Source organism: Ischnura elegans, chromosome 11, assembly GCF_921293095.1.
Source record: "Ischnura elegans chromosome 11, ioIscEleg1.1, whole genome shotgun sequence".
Lineage (NCBI taxonomy): Eukaryota > Metazoa > Arthropoda > Insecta > Odonata > Coenagrionidae > Ischnura > Ischnura elegans.
In genome coordinates, this window is record NC_060256.1 from 84140381 (window position 1) to 84152081 (window position 11701).

General features: G+C 37.4%; 1 long non-coding RNA gene across 1 annotated transcript; it reads left to right on the forward strand.

The window, feature by feature from the left end:
• The first annotated feature begins 650 nt into the window (after positions 1 to 650).
• On the forward strand, positions 651 to 7011 carry LOC124168422. The gene is made up of 3 exons (XR_006866929.1): positions 651 to 714; positions 833 to 966; positions 3293 to 7011. It is a non-coding gene; the product is annotated as an uncharacterized LOC124168422 (long non-coding RNA).
• The last annotated feature ends 4690 nt before the right edge of the window (positions 7012 to 11701 follow it).

Below are 11701 nucleotides of genomic sequence, written 5' to 3' on the forward strand. Positions count from 1 at the left end.
TTTACAATTTCTATTATCATTTTATCTCGAGAAAAAGAAAAATAAATAAATACAGGATTAACTACCTTTATTCACAGATTTATACGGTTAAAATCAATATAAATTGTCTAAAGATACGTTTTACTGTGATAATTTAATGTATACTGCATTCTTTTGTTATAGTTATATCCATAACACATGCACCTTAAAATATTTCGAAGTGTCAGAAAAATTTCAGAAAACTAGGTCAATGCGTGAAAAGACCATTACTGTACAGCCTCTTTGGTGTACTGGAACGACTATTGTAAATTTTATTAATTGATTGAAAAAAATTAAATAATTCAAATCATTTATAAGTCAAGCCTCTGCACCATATATAGGATTTTTAAATTTAAATTTACATTACCCTTTTCAATTGAAATATAAGTTTTTGTGAATAATAACTATATAGTATATAACTATTAAGATACATTAATTTAAACGTAATAAAAATGAAATTAATGAAACGTAATGAAAATATTAAACCTCATATTCTGTGTTATCCCGTATTTTAAACGATTGTTAATAAAAATGTAGGCTTATTAACGTCAGATAGGGTTAGAAATGGTTAGGGAGATATTAAGTTGATGGTTTCCATAGGCATGTTTATATTTAGTTTCCAACAATTGGTATTCCACTCCGTGATTTTGTCTTGTGAATTGATTGTGGGTGTTAATATTGAGAATGTCTATTAATGTGAGTTTATTAAAATAACTTAAAGTATGTAGTAGTTTAACGCAAAATATTGTTGTTTTCAAATATTGAGAAGTTTCATAATTTCTGATACATTTTTTTGGTCTCCGTTAATTTGAAGATCTGAAAAATATTCATCAGTTCACTGAAAGTATGTGGAAGATTGGAATTAAAATTGATGGGACCAAATTCATCAACACCGTTGGTCATATATCTATCATGGATTTCTTCAGCGAAAAAGTTGGATAGGAAAAGGTATTTATGATTTCGTAACTCATCTTTAAATGTTTTAGCGTCATTAGTTATAACACCAAAGAAAATGCGCTTCTTTTAAAATATGGGTAATTGGAGGAATATGTCAAACATGCTAAAATGCATGCGACTTTTAAATGACATTGGTTCTAAAGCCTAGATTAATTCTGTATTATTATTATAATAGCAAGCAAGTGACGTGATATGTATATCTAGTGCTGACCTCAAAGTATGGAAAATATTTTAATAAGCAATCGGTGTAGTCGGTCAATTAATATTTTGGTGGACCGAAAAATGATACTTTGATGCGAAAATTATTTTCCCTGTTCAAAAAGTGGTGTACTAATATGAGGATTTCAGATCCCATTTCTTAAATCGAATATTATTAATCACTGCCGCCAAAGTCCTAAATTTTTATGTATGCGATACGAATGGCGGAATTCGGAAATAAACACTAGTGAGGAATAATTTTCAGAGAATTTTTGCAGTAGGAAACTGTTATAATTATAACATTCTGACTCGTATACTTGGAATTTTTAAGTTTTTCAATGAATTTTATGGATTTTAGGCGTGTGAGAATAATGAGTGTATGCAACCCGCACAGCCATCCTAAATGTCTAGTTGCTTGAGGCATCACTTTTTTACTTATGGAATTCGATTATGCGGATTTTATAATGAATTATGTTTATTGAAGTATGTTTCAAAACTTTTTTCTTTTAAAAATTACTCAAACATCGTTCGATGCCTTTAATTAATTTGCTTTTACCATTGCCTTTTTTATTTGATAACTTTGTGCACGTAATGCTGATGTAGTTCAAGTTTACACTCTGGGGGTAGGCTTTGGGAATTCATACGTTCATCTTAGAAATTTGCGTTTACGGTTACATTTTTATCTTTAGAATGCCTTGTCATTCATTATAGCTGGCAAATAACGATGGATTTAACAAGCGGGCATTTAACGCGCTTGTTCACGATAGACATAAGAAAGACAAGGAAGTAGCATTCACTTTTTAGCTACCATGCCCCAACTCGTCTCGTAGCCTAACCCACTCAAGCATCCATCTTGAGACTATAGGTATATGACAGTCTTTCGCGTGAATATTATAATGCAACATCGTGTCTAGATCGAAGACCCTAATTACTTACGAACGACGAACCCAAACTTATGCCTGAGGAAACAATTTAATTTTCTCAAAAAAACTCTCTGCAGGTAAAAACTATTTTGATTTTTGGTAGCACTTGCCATAAGCATACAATAAATTTTTATGGAGCCTGAAATCACAAAGTAACGTATGTAAATCCTTTCATCAAAGCATTCGAGCACTAGTATGGATCTCTCTAGGGATAGCAATAGACTTAAGTGACTCCTAATCAGGCAATATTAAATAAATTTTAGAACAATACACTATTTCAAGCCATGCGATAGGATTAAGCCAGAGTAGTATGCCATAGATTTTTACTACTGTGAATTTGCTGAACAGTACTTTTAAGGAAATTTTTAGGGTTGTTTTTCGTGCATCTGACCATTCCTAAGGGCTCATAGCATATTCTTGGATGGGACCTTGAAATATCGCTTTATAGCTATTTATTTATTTAGAAGCGACAAATATGACGCGTAAGTATAGTGTGTGCACCATTTTTTTATATATTTTATATCACGTACATCATGATTGGTCACCAAAATATTCAGTGTGTACCCTTTTCCACTTCGTCAATATGTCATCCTTTTTGTATTTAAGAACTTTTTTACGCAATGATGATGCAATTGAAATAAATATTCGCCGGGTAAGCTTTGGAAATTTCTCCGTGTACCATTAGAATTTGCATATTTTGTTGTCTACTTAATGTGTTTCTTAGACAACAAACTTCAGAACTATTTCAAAGTAGCTACTTTAATAAGCACTCATCTTCTTTGTCAACCGCACTTTTCCCATTTGAGTATATAGTGTATGGTAATATAAAAAACGTTGATGATCCGGAAACGGAGAAAATGGGTGGTCACAAAAAATGACATTATTTTGTCAAAAATTTATTGGACATTATTCAATCCCTTCTTTTACAAACGGAAAGAATTCCTTTTCTCGATTCCGTTTCATTTAAAAATATTCTTCAATTCATGTAACCTGCATTCACTGCTCGTGGTCGAATAATGAAATTTCCTCCGAGTCTTTTTTTCGTCATTTTCTCTTATCATCTCTCGAATGTTAAACTCACGGCAAGGGCTGCATTACTGTGCACGACCTCAGAGTATAAAGTGTTCTTTTATTTTAGCCTTTAAACGTCACTTATCGATTCACTCATATCTTACACTCCACTTGAATCTTTTCAGGCAAAATGGAGCGGAAAGCAGGAAATAATGGTGATATTATATCATGCTTTAATGGCAAAGAGGCTGCTACTCTGTTCCACGAGAATCAGAATGGCGACACAGAAAGTGTATGTGAAAAGATTCGTTTGGAGCGGCACTGCGTCGAACTTGAATATCTGTAAAACTTTACGAGAAAATAATTGAAGACGTCGAGAACTGGTGCTAGCAGCCGATGCTGAAGATCAAGTGGACTGAGGTAAAGGGAGATGTACTGAACAATAGAAGAAGAAAGGACACTATGGATCACCATACGCTGAAGAAGGATCTAGTGAATAGGTCATGTTGTAAGAATTAGCAATTAAGTAAGGAAATACAGTGAAGGATAGAATAGAAGGAAAATTCCCTCGAAGAAGGCCAAAGGATAATCATTTGGTAAAGATATTGAAGGACGCAATAAATAAATAACATCTGGAATCTGGTAACTGGAGTTCATGACGTGACGTCGGAAATAATGACATCAGTATGCTAATATCGGAATTGTATTACCACGAATTAATCTTATTAAAATAGTCGTGAGGCAGGAGCATTTGCTGAGGAGTGTCACTACGAATCAAAAGTGTTTCTCAGTGAAAAAAAAATTCCGGATATATTTGGGGAATCCCGAAATGGCATCAAGAGGCTTATGATTCATAGAAACCCAACGGGAGATGATGATGATGTTCAAGACTTCACCTTTTATTGAGTTTCATTACTCGCAAACCTTTCCTCAGTCACCGTGTGGAATATCCTCCATCTAGCCTGCGTGTTCTGCACTGGTGGTAACTCCGATGGACACTCAGGCAATATTCTTCAGAGATTCAAGTATAAAATATGTCATCCATTGGGAATGATCTTCCTGGTGTTCTTACTAACGAAGGATAGAAACAGATAAAATAAACGCCAAGCCAGATTATACGAAATAGGCATTAAATGAAAGAAATCAAAATTGAAAAGTAAAGACCAATTTGACAGGATATTAGAATTCTTTGAAAATCTCACAGAATTCAGAATAGTTGCTCAAAAATACGTGTACGGTTAGTCATCCAATGTTTCCTGCAGCAGAAGCAAAGAAATACACAAAAAGCCGTCCTGAAGTAAGTGGAGCTGTTAAAATATTTACAGAAAATTACCCTGAAATCCGTAGAGTCATGGTATATAAATACGAAGGAAATCATCGAGGATACAACAGAAAATAGTTCAGAACGCAGTGTAAAATCTGTACAAAATGCAAGGAGAAAAAAGAAGGAAAATTGGAAGCATAGTCGCCCATCTGGCTTCAGCTGAAGTTGATTACTGCAATCACAAAAAGTTTACACTAGGACGCAGACCTGTGTGCTAATGTTGAGGTGCTCGTAAGTGGAAGGAAGAAATTCCTTGTTGACGCTCAGCCACTGGAAAAGTCCATTTGTTACATCATCAGAAATTCCCAGAACTTTTATGAAGTCTTTCGCATGCTATCGTCTAGGTTAAGTCATTTTTATGAATACTTGGAAACACAACAATTGTTCTCCCAACTTGCATCTACTGGAATCCAAATTATAAAACAGGGGAACTCTATTCCAACATTCAAAAGATTGGTTGAAGTTGATCACGTGACGTAATTGAACAAGTGTTGCAGTTTTATAATATGAAAGTTTGCAATAAGAAACAAAACACGGGTGTACGCGGGAGAGAGAAAGCAGTGATCAATATCCACCTCAACTGAATGACATTCCATCATGTGGAATCATTCGCACATCTCGGGAGTGGCATCACCTGGGATGGAGGAATCGTATCAGGCATTAAGCGTCGTATCGTCCAAGCTAAGATGTCATTCATCGCTAGAAGGTCACTACTCTGTCCTTTGAATGGTGAAATTGAAATAAAGAGCAAACACATTTGGATTGGCAGTGCTCTTCTACAGATTGGGCGATCGCAAAAGGGGCGTGTAAATATTAATGGCCTTAGAGACATGGTGTTGGCGGCTGGTGCTGAAGTTTATAAGGACGGAGAGGGTGAGGGTACGAGGAGGCGTGCGGAAGAATATAAGGAAAAGAGGGAACTCTTGGAGTATCCTATGCATTAGAGGAAGCCGGGAGATATCTATAGCTTATATCTTGAGACATAGCAATTAAGTGAGCAGTATAATGGAGGGAAAAAATGAGGGAAGAGTTCACGGAGGAAGGCCCACTAATAAGTGTTTGTGGCAGACGAAGAAGAGCAGAAGGAAGAAAGAACCAGGGAGCATAGGGAAGTTGAAAGGGAAATGAGGAAACGGAGGGCAGTAGTACACTAATATTAGGACTGTACCACTGCGAATAAATGGCAATAAATTCACGCAGCAAAAAAGTTTCCACCTTGGCTGATGAGAATTTTCCTCACGGGCACGAGTTCCTATTAGTAATCCTTGCAGACAACCTATATACGAGCACCGGGGCCGACTTAATTCATTTACAACGGATGAGATGGCTATGGTAATCATGGATCAAGAGTATGAAAAGAGGGGCATTATTTTCCATGGAAGAGGTCATAGATAAATTCTGTCGTGGGATACATAACGTTACTACAAGGCCCACCTGTATCCTCTTTAGTTTTGCTATTCCGAGGATGGATACTACATCAACCCCCCGCAGTTGATCCAATAATGAAACTCCCTCAAAGTGAAAACATTGTCTGCTTCCAATCTTTATTAGTATCGATTTATGAAAGGAGACGGATTAAAAATTTTTATTTACTTATTGAGTACATTTTTAGTGAATATGTATGCCAAAGTTTTTACTGTAAATTTCATTAGAAGCAACTATTAGAGGCTGTGTGCACAAGATTATATGAATCGACGAAATGCATGCCCCAATTTAGGGACCCGCTATTGATATGAGAGGAGACTAAGGTTGTTTGGGTTTTCGTGTGTAGAACTGACCAAATACACTCGTAATTTTTTTTAGGTAAGCCGATTGAATTCAAGAATCTAAAAAGAAGGCAAAATAATGTCCAAAAACTGTGACTACTTCGATTTCACTAACAAAAATTTCATCATAAGATAAAATAAACTGTCCGTAATTGAGTAAATTTACATTAAAGATGTGAGGAGGGCAAATTATATTGGTATAAAATAACACGGGAGAAATTAAAAGATGTGACAACATGAAGAATCAGTCGTAGCTAAACGCAAAATATCGCGGGACCCTGCCATGTTTTCAAGGTCCTGAGTCGCGACGAAGGATAGTGGGAGAGGTTGGTAGGAGAGACTATTGAGATCCAACTCCGAAGGGATAATGAATGACGACTCCGGGCTCTCCCTCAGAAATTAATGGAGGCCTGCGCTGAGGAGGTTCCATGACGAAAAGCGGTAATCGGCGGATCAACCATGGGTCATCAGAGCCGACATCTGCCTGCATATATATCGGAAAATTCCATGACACGATATACTGTCCTGAGGACAATGGATGCCTCGGAAATCGAAACGACGCGACGGCTATAATGGAGAGCCAGGCGCAGTTGCAAACCCGGCAGCAAAATATTATTTGCAAAAGGGAGATGATTTGTCCAACGAAATCATTCCATTCAAACAATATAATGACGAAATGGGACTGCCCCACGTCCACTTATAATCTCAGTAGAAATTCTATATCCAGACTCTATCCTTCTTGACATGATGATATAACCGTGATCAAGAGATTGTAAATACACTGGAGGCGCTGTATTCGAGTTTTAAGCGAGGTCAGAATTCCGCCATCTTGGTTTGACCATTTTCGGACTTAGTCTCAAAGAGTGTACTTATGTTATCAAGTATTCTATTCCTTATATCGCCTCTGATTTATAAAATGAAAATGCAACAATAACTCATTCATTGTCGTCGAAGTTTCCCGATGGTTCGTCAAAATACTGTGTATATTAAAATGTCCATATAGTCATATCGTGGTGATGATATATCGTCGTGAACATACTTTCGGACCATTATTGAGACCGGTCCGCATTCAAGATTTACAATGACTAGTCTTATTCATTACCAGTAGAAGTGCATGATACCAGTAGAAGGGAATGGATGAACTTGTAAAATGTTATTTTCGGCTAAGCTAGTTACACAGCGGAGCCGTGGTGATTGGCAATAAGTTTTCCTTGGGAAAAGATATTAGAGCCATATTTTCATGATGCCCTCCCATAATGATAGAAAAAAGGTTTACTGTGTTCGTTTGCGATGCCTTATTTTAACGTAACGACGATGATGATCGAATATTTCACCAAATAGTTAGCGTTGACTCATATGGGATTATCAACGTTTTGGTCAAAGTACTTTGCTTTCTTACCCAAGCACCCCCATTCCTACCACACTGCGCTCAACGCTCGGGACCAGTTATGCCCCCTCCAGTGTATTTATAATCTCCTTGACCGTGATATATAACCACTAGGGACATCAAAGCCGAGACTCCCCTTATATGGTAAACAACATTTGTACCGAGAGATATCCTGTGTCCGCAATTGTAACAGCTGATAAACTCCGTAACTTAAACTGCCGATGATGGCTGTCATCAGTACCGTCAGTGGTATCCGAAAGATGACAAATTTATTACAGACGTCAACGGCGTGGACTCTTATTTTTTATGCTCTGTCATATTGGAAAGTAATAAAAAAATAGCAAAATACTCGATACATTTGATCCCGTATGATTGTACTACATATGAAATCAAAAAACTAAAATGTAAATCTTTCTTCTGAAGTTTCGTCATTCAATGACGTCGAGCAAAGCTCAAAGGCAGTCATTTTAATTGGCTGGGTTATATTTAAGGAGCCCCTGTATGATAGCCTCGTGAGTAGAGTGCTTGGTAATTGATTGAAGGCCCTCGAGTCCAAATCCTGTATAGTCCAATATCCAAAGTCCTTTGGATACCCCCCAATAAAATCCTCGGGTTGCTATATAGCCCAGGGAAAGGAAGTGGCACCTAGATTTCTAGAATGTGAGATATTCTTACACATGTGGCTCAGTCTTGCGTGAAATATACACTCATCTATCCAAAACAACCTTTGAGTTGAGTCAGTGCTTGAGTGAGTTGTTCTCATGATTTATTGTTACCTACCGTCTAATTAACTCCTTTGACATCATAATGATCTTGGAGCTTGATGGTCGAATCAAAAAATTCGTTTAATCACAGTAAAAATGTTTTACTACTTCACATTTTGTTTACTAGCACGATGTTGGTATGTGTCTCCTCCATTAAGTAACATATTAGTTTTATAGACAAGAGATGTGTCAGTAAATGGCAAAATGCGATCTCTCGGTCAAATGGAAGTGATGCATACCCTTAAGCGTTATTACGTCTTCTATTCCACGCTTTATCGTGGCTGGGGGATGGAGGGGTAATCGGAAGTAGGCTTGCTTTTCTTCAAAATTCTCGCGTGCGTCCGCATAAAGGGAAGCCACAATCGCCCACACCACACTTCATCCCCTGGAATTCCACTCCCTTGGATTTTTCGACAGATATTACGGGGGGTGGCGAGAGGTTTCTCAGTGTTTCAGGGAGGGGGTGTGTGGGATAAGGGGTGGGAACCCTCGGATTAATCCCCACCATCCCTGCTCAGCTTTCAAATCGATACCCAACCCTCTCTATCTCCTATATTCCAACCCCCCTCTTCTCCCCCAAATCTTCCACGCCCCCCCAAACAATTAATCTTTTATCTCATCTCCGCATCCCATCGTAGCTGCTCTTAACCCCCGCAGCCGAATTCCATCTCGACCGCTCCCACACCCTCGCGGATTGCACCACTCCCGCAAATGTGGCTCTCGGGTTAATATTCTACTTTCCCTAGTGAAATTGAACGCTCTAATCGATATCTACCGACCATAATCGATATATATTCTAATTACGTGTTGAGATAGTGAATGGATTGTTATAGCCACATTTATTTACGTTTGTACCTGAATTTTTCTTCGTGGGCCTCATTTTGCTGTCAATTGTTTTGTGTATTTTTTATGTAAAAATTATTTTTCATCAATTCTGGAATTGCCTGAACTGCCGAGTTCATGAAAATCGTCAAATGGAAACAAGAAACGAGTCAAATATCGTAACAAATGGAATAAGGTTAACATTGTGTGAACTCCTGTTTCAGGAGTGTTTTTAGGTGAACGAGCCTGTCACTGTTATGAATGAGTTTCAACGCACACTTAAAATATAAAACAACAAAAGAATGGCCTATGCAAAATGTTCACATACAATTAGGAATAATGGATTATAGCTTGGTTCAAGTCCAGTTTTGTTTGTTTTACACCACAATTTTATGATGGAAGTTATATCCTATAAAACGTATAGGTTCCCCGAACCTGTCTTCTTAAAAATTTCTTATAATTGATTATTTGTTCGTAAACTTGTTGTCGGAGTAAGTAAAAAATCATGCAAGGAAATTAAATTTTAATATACGCACAGTTTGCTCACCACCATCAACTGCTTACGCGTTGTCATGGAAAAGATATATACTACCAATCCTTGAGCCAGCAATATGATATAAATGTGTGCGTCGTAGGAAGTTATGATGCGTTGGAAAACAGTAATAAGCTTAAGGACCACCATATTAATGCTATTGCTCACGTTAACAGTTTGTTTTGCCATTTTGCAACTTGTTTGAACGAACCAGCCAGCGCTAAAGATTGGTAACAGCCTAGACGACATGGTGATATATAAGAGGAGTGCTCTCTTCATGTAGAATTTATACTCGTGATGGAGAGAGCACACATTTTTCGTAGAGTGCTTGCAGGGAAAAGCGGGGACCCTGCAATTATCATCCCCGACCAGTATCCATGCCTATTGTGATATAATGCGCCCTTTGATGTAGGTTTAGTGCGTAATTACGAACAACTGATGCGAATTTTTTCCTTAAGTGCCGTTATTGAAAATATATCTAAACATGCGTTGCAATGCTCCATGCTGTAGGTGGTTTAATACTCGATAAATGGAGCAAGGAAAGCTATGTTTATATGAATACCTTATAGTATCATGCCTTGCGAGAAAAGAATATTTCTGTGCCAAAATTATGGAAAATTTCTCATTTTAGTGTCGATTTTGAGGACTCACTATGCGAAAATGAGAAGGATGTGTTGAAATTTGAAATATGATTTTTCTCAAAATCAATACTAAAATGAGCAATTTTCCATAATTTTGGCACAGAAATATTCTTTTCTCGCAAGGCATGATACTATAAGGCAAGCTGTCATTGCCTCCACGGATATTTTCCTTCGAGGTACACTTCGTGCACTTGTAAACAAATCATAAAACTCAACGAGCAATCATTTTCGGACTCCGTGCATTGAGTGATACTACCCCTTCTTTTGAGCAATTTTTTGACAATAACCCAGCAACCTATTCTATTCCTCGGTCTGTCTGTCATTTCTTCATCTTACCCTGAGAGGAATATCCCATAATCCTCCTCGCCTCCTCCGCTTTCGAAACCTTCCCATCCAACTTCCACCTCTTCGCTTTTCTTCCATTAATCGCCTTCGGAGCCAACGAAACAATCCCGTATCCTCATCAATACTCTAAGCTACTCCAGCCTCCGCGGGAAACGCAATTATCCTGAGAGATCTTCCCGTGATTGCTTTAGTAAAAACCGGTAAAATACCCCGCGATTTTTTTATAACCATGAGTACAGAGTACATCGAATAACTGCTTCCTCTTAGGCCCTGACAGATACCTATGTGAACCGCCTCGTCGCTGGTTAAAAAATATTTTGTTTTCTCAATTCAATTTCCTTTGCAAATACAGTCTCAATTTTTTCGCGTTGCGGAAAACAACCTGTTCTCATTACAGTGGTTCAGCAACATCTGCGAGCTTAATTACAGCAGGCGAATTTAGCTGGGGTTCTATTTCCATGTTGAATGGATATTATTCCCATCCCGTATGCAGAAAGAAAGATCACAAACTTAGCCCCAGTAAAGTAAAATTATGTAAATCCGTAAAAAATATTTTTAATAGACCATTTGAGGAGAGTTGAGTAGTTATATCATTAGCTGCGTGGCGGAAGAATTCTCAGATACCAATCAAGGGGTCATAGCTTCGTGGGTGGAATGTGTTTCTCATTATCTTAGGCTGACGTTTTTACCCTTTACACTGTACCCTCATTACCATTTACTTTGTTTTGAGCCTTCGTTTATTTTTATGTGATTTTAGGTTTACCAAAACTGCGAGGATAAACATTTGCAAGTTAATTATTGAAAACGTTCGCTTAAACACATTATCCCTGTAGCGCACATGTGAGCAGTATTTTAAAAATCATTTGGTAATATGTTAAACATTATTATCAGCAATTTTTCACTCTACAACGCAATTTTAATTTAGCTAACGTGAAACTTACCTTTGATACTGAAAAGTATATACAGGAGAAGAAAATTTCTGCTAGGGTTTTTATTGTGTACTAAATAAGCCT